Here is a 6,227-nt window from a genome sequence, read left to right on the forward strand (position 1 = left end):
AGAGAGAGAGAGAGAGAGAGAGAGAGAGAGAGAGAGAGAGAAAGAGAGAGAGAAAGAGAGAGAGAAAGAGAAAGTTTCAATTAGCAATAATCGCGCCTCGGATAAACCTCATTGGCTACGATACTGCCACTTGCGCAAAGCAAGAAAGCAAGAAAGAGAGAGAGAAAGAGAGAAAGAGAGAAAGAGAGAAAGAGAGAAAGAGAGGAAAGAGAGAAAGAGAGAAAGAGAGAGAGAGAGAGAGAGAGAGAGAGAGACTTCCTATCGTCTTGCTATGTGTCCGAACTGAGGTTACGTCTGACCTCGGTTGCTGTCCTGCTGAGTTAGTTTTTGGCACAATTCTCAAATTTCCAGGACAGTTTGTGGCACCTAGTCAACTGAATCACAACTTGGAACCTGGCAACAATCTACATAGACGATGGATGCACATGAGAAACCTGAAGCCTACACTTACCAGTCTACAGCACAGGCAAACCCAGGCCAATTTAGACATTTTTAGTTGAACTCGTGTTTTTGTGACACGACGCGATGCTGAAGCCACTTCAACCACCATATGATGGACCGTTTGAAGTCACCACCGAAATGACAAATTTTTCATTGTTGACTACAATGGCAAACATTATACTGTCAGCATTGACAGGTTGAAGCCTGCTTATGTGGAACATGAACTGAGTACTACACATGCAACCAGCACCAGCACAAGCAGCTGTTCCTCAAGTAAACTCCAATTTCCATATCTTTCTGGTCGATCGCTTTCTTCCTATGTTGACAAGTTCTGGTCACTTGCGATCTAGGAGGGGGCTACTTGTAGTGTAAATTTTCATAAATATGTTCAACCAATGACAATAGGGTAGGCGTGGTAAAAGGCCTAATCTAGCGTGTACAGTTGCACATAGAGTTGAGGAACTGGAAAAGTAGACTGGAGTTAACCCGTTCGCTGCCTCGTTCGCTGCTCGTACTTCTGTGGTGTTCAGCTTTCTTCACCTGTGGTTTTGGGACTTCACTTGTAGACACAACGTCAGATTGGTCTACTGGTGATGCGCCATTTCTTGCTTCGTATTGAACTTATGACAGGACTCCCATGTGCTTAAGCTGAACAGTTTAGGGGACACAGCTCAGACTGGACAATATCAATTAAACTCTAGCAGATGAGTCGGAATCGATACGTGATTTCCTATACACCCTTCATTTTACAAAGGTAACAAAACAAAATTGGAATCATAAATGTTTACTGCAATTGCTAATGTGGAATTTTACTGCAATTTACTGCAATTACTGCAATTGTAAATTTCTAATAAATTTACTGCAATTGCAATTGCTAATTGCTAATACCCTGGTGTTGGGCTAGCGGCTAGGGTGCCGGCTTAGGATCCTAGGATCCTGGGTTCGAATCCCGGTCGATTGCTGAATTAACGCCAGGGGGGTTGACTCAGCCCGTCATCCTTCCGAGGTCGGCTAATTGAGTACCAGTTCACTGGTAATTCCCTGTTTGTCGTTAAAGGCGGCAAAAAGCGTTGGCGTCAGGAAGGGCATCCGGCCGTAAAACATTGCTTCAAAAAAAGGGGACCAAAAAAAAAAACAACAACCACGGTTCCCGAAAAAGGCCAACCCCCGCTTTGCGGGGAAAAATGGCCTCTAAAGGTGGTTATATATGTATTTTTAATTGCTAATGTGGACTGATGACTTCAGCAACTTACTGTAAAGGATATTAAATGCATATTCTTCTCATCAACGTTAAATTTCGCTCACCTATTGATGTTGTTTTAATATTCCTGATCAGAGGGAAAAACAGGTTTAACTGCATTTTTAATGGGATTTAATGCAAGGGAACCTGTTACTTCCTATGATAATAACAAAATTAATCAGATGCCTTGCTACTGGAAGTGTTAAGGTGCTTTCTGCTCTAATAAACTTAGTTTTCATTTATTAATCACGTGCTTATACTCAAGTCACTTTAATGATACATTCATAATTACATTAAGTTTTTAGTCTCAGCCCAATGAATAAATCGGTGATGAGCCATATGATTTCTCTCTTACCTCCACCCATATCCTATATAAAGGAAAAAAAAATAAAGTCTATTAATTTCGCATCAAGCTAATTGTTCTAGACATTTTCCTTAACTTCATCCTCTAATTAAGATCAACTGATCTATGACGAAAGTTTAATGCTGAAGTGCTCATCAGTAGAGATTATAGTTTTAACAGAGAAATATGTATAAATACTCTCATTTACACTTTTACTTTATGCAGTAAAACCAAAAATAAATATTTCAAACACTTCAGCATAAATGTATCAGCATAAATATAAAAACAATACATCAGCATAAATGCAAATATTTAAAGCACTATCATGAATGGAATTATTGAGTGTGTGTGTGTGTGTGTGTGTGTGTGTGTGTGTGTGTGTGTGTGTGTGTGTGTGTGTGTGTGTGTGTGTGTGTGTGTGTGTGTGTGTATACATATATATATATATATATATATATGTATATATATATATATATTGTTGTGTTTTTGGGGTAGGGATGAAATACCTCAGTCGAGATAGAATCGTGTCGGTTTAGGATGCTCCAAGTGTCGCGAAGGAGAAGAACCCACCTCGATGTAACTTAACTTAGGCCGATTGTCCAGGTATGATCGTATACAGTCACGTGAAAAAGTAAGTACACCCCATGTAAAGTTTTGACTTTTTCAACATATTTCAACATACAGCTATTTGATCTTCATTTCAACAATATTGATAGATAAAGGTGATATAATATAACAAATATCATGAAACATTTACATTTTGTAGTCCATTGTATAATTTAAATAAACATAAATGCAAATTTCACATGTGGAAAAAGTAAGTACACCCCTGGCTCTAATAGGAGGTATATATATACAGACTTGGCATTTAATATGGAATATTTTTTTTGTGGGGGTGAACTTACTTTTCAAGATGTCTTAGAACCAAAAGTTCATTGGAATTATGTTTAAATTATTCTAGATTTTGTTAATGTGACCTTTAAAAGAAACAAAAACCACAATTGACATTTCGAAACAAATAAATTGATCCTTGAAAGTGATGTCAACTGATATCAAACTCAATTCATGGACAGTACTGTGTTAAGATTCTGTACATTTTCCAGAAGTATCTCTTTATTTTGCAATTTTTTTTAACATCAACAAAAGTTAAATTACGACTGGGATTATGGACAGTAAAATTACAGTTCAGTACTTCATGTAACCCCCACGAGCATTCAGGAGAGCACGTACATGTCGAGGCATGCTGTTCACGAGATTTGCCAAGGTTTGGACAAAAACGCTTGCCATGCAGTGACAATAGCCTGTTGCAATTCAGGCACAGAGGTCGGCTGCCATGGACGGTGCTCTCTGGTCCACTGCAATCGGCGCTGGCGGGCTGGCGGTGTTGTCTGGTCAGGCATGGCTTTCTCGGGGGACGCCTGGCACGATAGCCTGCTTGAACCAGTCGTTGGTTGACTAGCCTTCTGGATACAGGCACATTTGTCAGTTGCTGCCACTCAGCCCTAAGCCGATTAGCTGACTTGGTACGGCCATTGTGGACTAACCGGTGCAGCTGGGGATCATCCCCCATTGTGGTTCTGTGGGGACGTCCCGGCCTCGGTATTGGAGTTGGGACACCCCACTGAGCATTTCGTTTCAGGATCTTTGACACCTGACCTTGAGTGATGCCATACTGCCGAGCAATAGCATTCTGTTTCATGCCGTAATTTCGTAAAGCCGTCACTCCATGACAAACAGCATTGTCGAGTTGACGGACCATCTCCAGAGGAAGCGGCAATAACTTTTGGAGACGTGCAGCAGTTGTTTTCCACTAATACAGAACACAACAACCCTTGTATACCCGACTGTGAAGCCAATAATCAAATGCACCTGTCCGTACATTTTGCCACGCCACCTGTGATATAATCCTGTTGTTGACTTCTTGCTGCGACAGACAATCAGTGACATGGTTCTTTTAACAAATAAATCACCAAAGTGTAAAAGAAACTCACCAGATTGATATACTGAGTTAAGAAAGTAAACCCAAGTCAAGAAAAAAAAAATATTCCATATTAAATGCCAAGTCTGTATATATATATATATATATATATATATATATATATATATATATATATATATATATATATATAGATATATATATATATATATAATATTATACACACACACACACACACACACACACACACACACACACACACACACACACACACACACACACACACACACACACACACACACACACACACACACACACACACACACACACACACACACACACACACACACACACACACACACACACGCTTTGCTGATGGGTATACTAAGAGAGTGGGGAAAAATAAAGAGGGGTGGGAAAGAGAAAGAGGGGAGGGAGAGAGAGGAGCAGGGTGAGATCGAGTAGGGTAGGAAGAGAGGAAGAGATGGAGGTTGTGGAGGGAAAGGGGGGAAGGAGGGAAGAGAGAGAGCGGGGAAATAAGGAAAAATGAGAAGGTTGGGGTGGGTGAGGAAGCAGGGGGGGGGAGAGGGGTGGGGGTTTTGGAGGAGGAGACGGGTGGGGGTTTTGGAGGAGGGGAGGGGTGAGTGTGGGAGGGGGAGCAAGGAGGGGCGGTGAGGAAGGTTGAGGCGAGGAAGAATAAATGTTGACATCTTAGCCATTATATATAAGGAGGAAGTGCACACTCAAGATCTCACTCAAGAAGCAAATTGCACTCTGAAGGTGCAAGTTGGGTGAATTCTTTCTCAGGGAAGGGTTAGCATGCAGATCAAGAATATTTTTTTATTTCCACATTTCCCGACTTGCTTGTTTTCTGTCTAACTGTGGGGACCTCATACACCCGGCGCCTGCGCTCCAACCTGACAGATCTTCCAATCCATACCACTGCTGATAAACCAGACATTATCTGTTTTGCAGAATCCTTCCTGCAACAGGATATCCCCGACTCCTTTCTGTCTCTTCCTGGTTATTGTCTCCTCAGATTTGATAGGCCTGAACCACGCCCTGGTGGTGGAGTTGCACTTATCAATAACTCAATTTCTCATTGTCCATGTATTGATATTACACCTCCCATTCACCATGAGTAACTCTGTCTGTGACTTCCCCTCCATCCCCACCTCCTTTTCATCTGTGCATGTGTATTGCACCATCCTAACCGTGACGACTCCATTTCCATCTCAAGCTCTCTCTCTCAGACAACATGGACAAACTTTTAACTACTCTTCCCAACTCGCTTCCTCATAAGTGGTGATTTCAATTGTCTCCAGCCAAATTGGCTGGGTGTTGGTACATCTCTCACCATCCATGGCACGCCAGCAAAGGACTTCTGTGACTCCATGGGGCTGACTCAATCTGTGAACCTTCCCACCTGGATTTTCTCCAATTGCAAACCCACCCTTCAGGACTTGATGATGACTAAGTTTTACACAAATGTCTCCTCCTCTTCCTCTGCTCCAATTGGATCATCTGGTCATGTGCTTGTGAAAGTCAACATCTCTCTGGCTTTTTTCAGACAGCTGACTAAATGCCAGCGGGTCTGGAAGTTCACTCAGGCAGATTTCCAGGGAATGCAAGCAGCCATCTCTCTTCAGGCCTGGTCTCCCATATCTGCTGCCCCTGATGTTAACTCAGCCTGGGAATTATTCCACAGAAATCTGCTCTCTTTCTTTCTTTCTTTCTTTCTTTCTCTCTTTCTCTCTCTCTCTCTCTCTCTCTGATTCACCCCATCTAGTCTTCAATTATCCTATCCCTATTCCCACCCATAGGACATGAATCCTGTGGTGAGGCAGTTACTTTGAAACAACTTGCCTTCTCTCCCTGAAATGTGAATCCCACCAAAAATGCGCAAAAAGTGTTTGTCTACTCTCGAGAGCCAGAAAAGAACATCTGTCCAACCAAAAAAACTTTTCAAACTTGTCTCCCACCACTAAAACCTGGTGGCACCATGTTAAGTGTGTCTCTGGTGTATTCACCCCCTCCATCCCTTCCCTTCATACTAAAATATGCCGTTTCGTGTCTGTCTGTCCATCTGTCTGATTAATTTTTGATGCCAATACATTCCGTCGTTACTTATCCAATCTCAACCAAACTTGAAAGGATGACCAAGGGTCACATAATGAAGGTTGTAGCACATTCATTTGCCCCCCCTCCCCAAGGGGGTTTTCTCCCCCGAGTGGGTTTCCCCCGCCATTGCCGTCAATGGCGTTGCG

The 6,227-nt window shown here is 42.2% G+C and overlaps 1 pseudogene; it reads right to left on the reverse strand.

Moving 5' to 3' along the window:
• Positions 1-59: 59 nt before the first annotated feature.
• On the reverse strand, positions 60-142 carry LOC144893409 (U4 spliceosomal RNA; annotated as a pseudogene).
• Between the last annotated feature and the right edge of the window lie 6,085 nt (positions 143-6,227).

This window comes from Myxine glutinosa, chromosome 8 (assembly GCF_964187855.1).
Source record: "Myxine glutinosa chromosome 8, kmMyxGlut1.1, whole genome shotgun sequence".
Taxonomy (NCBI): domain Eukaryota; kingdom Metazoa; phylum Chordata; class Myxini; order Myxiniformes; family Myxinidae; genus Myxine; species Myxine glutinosa.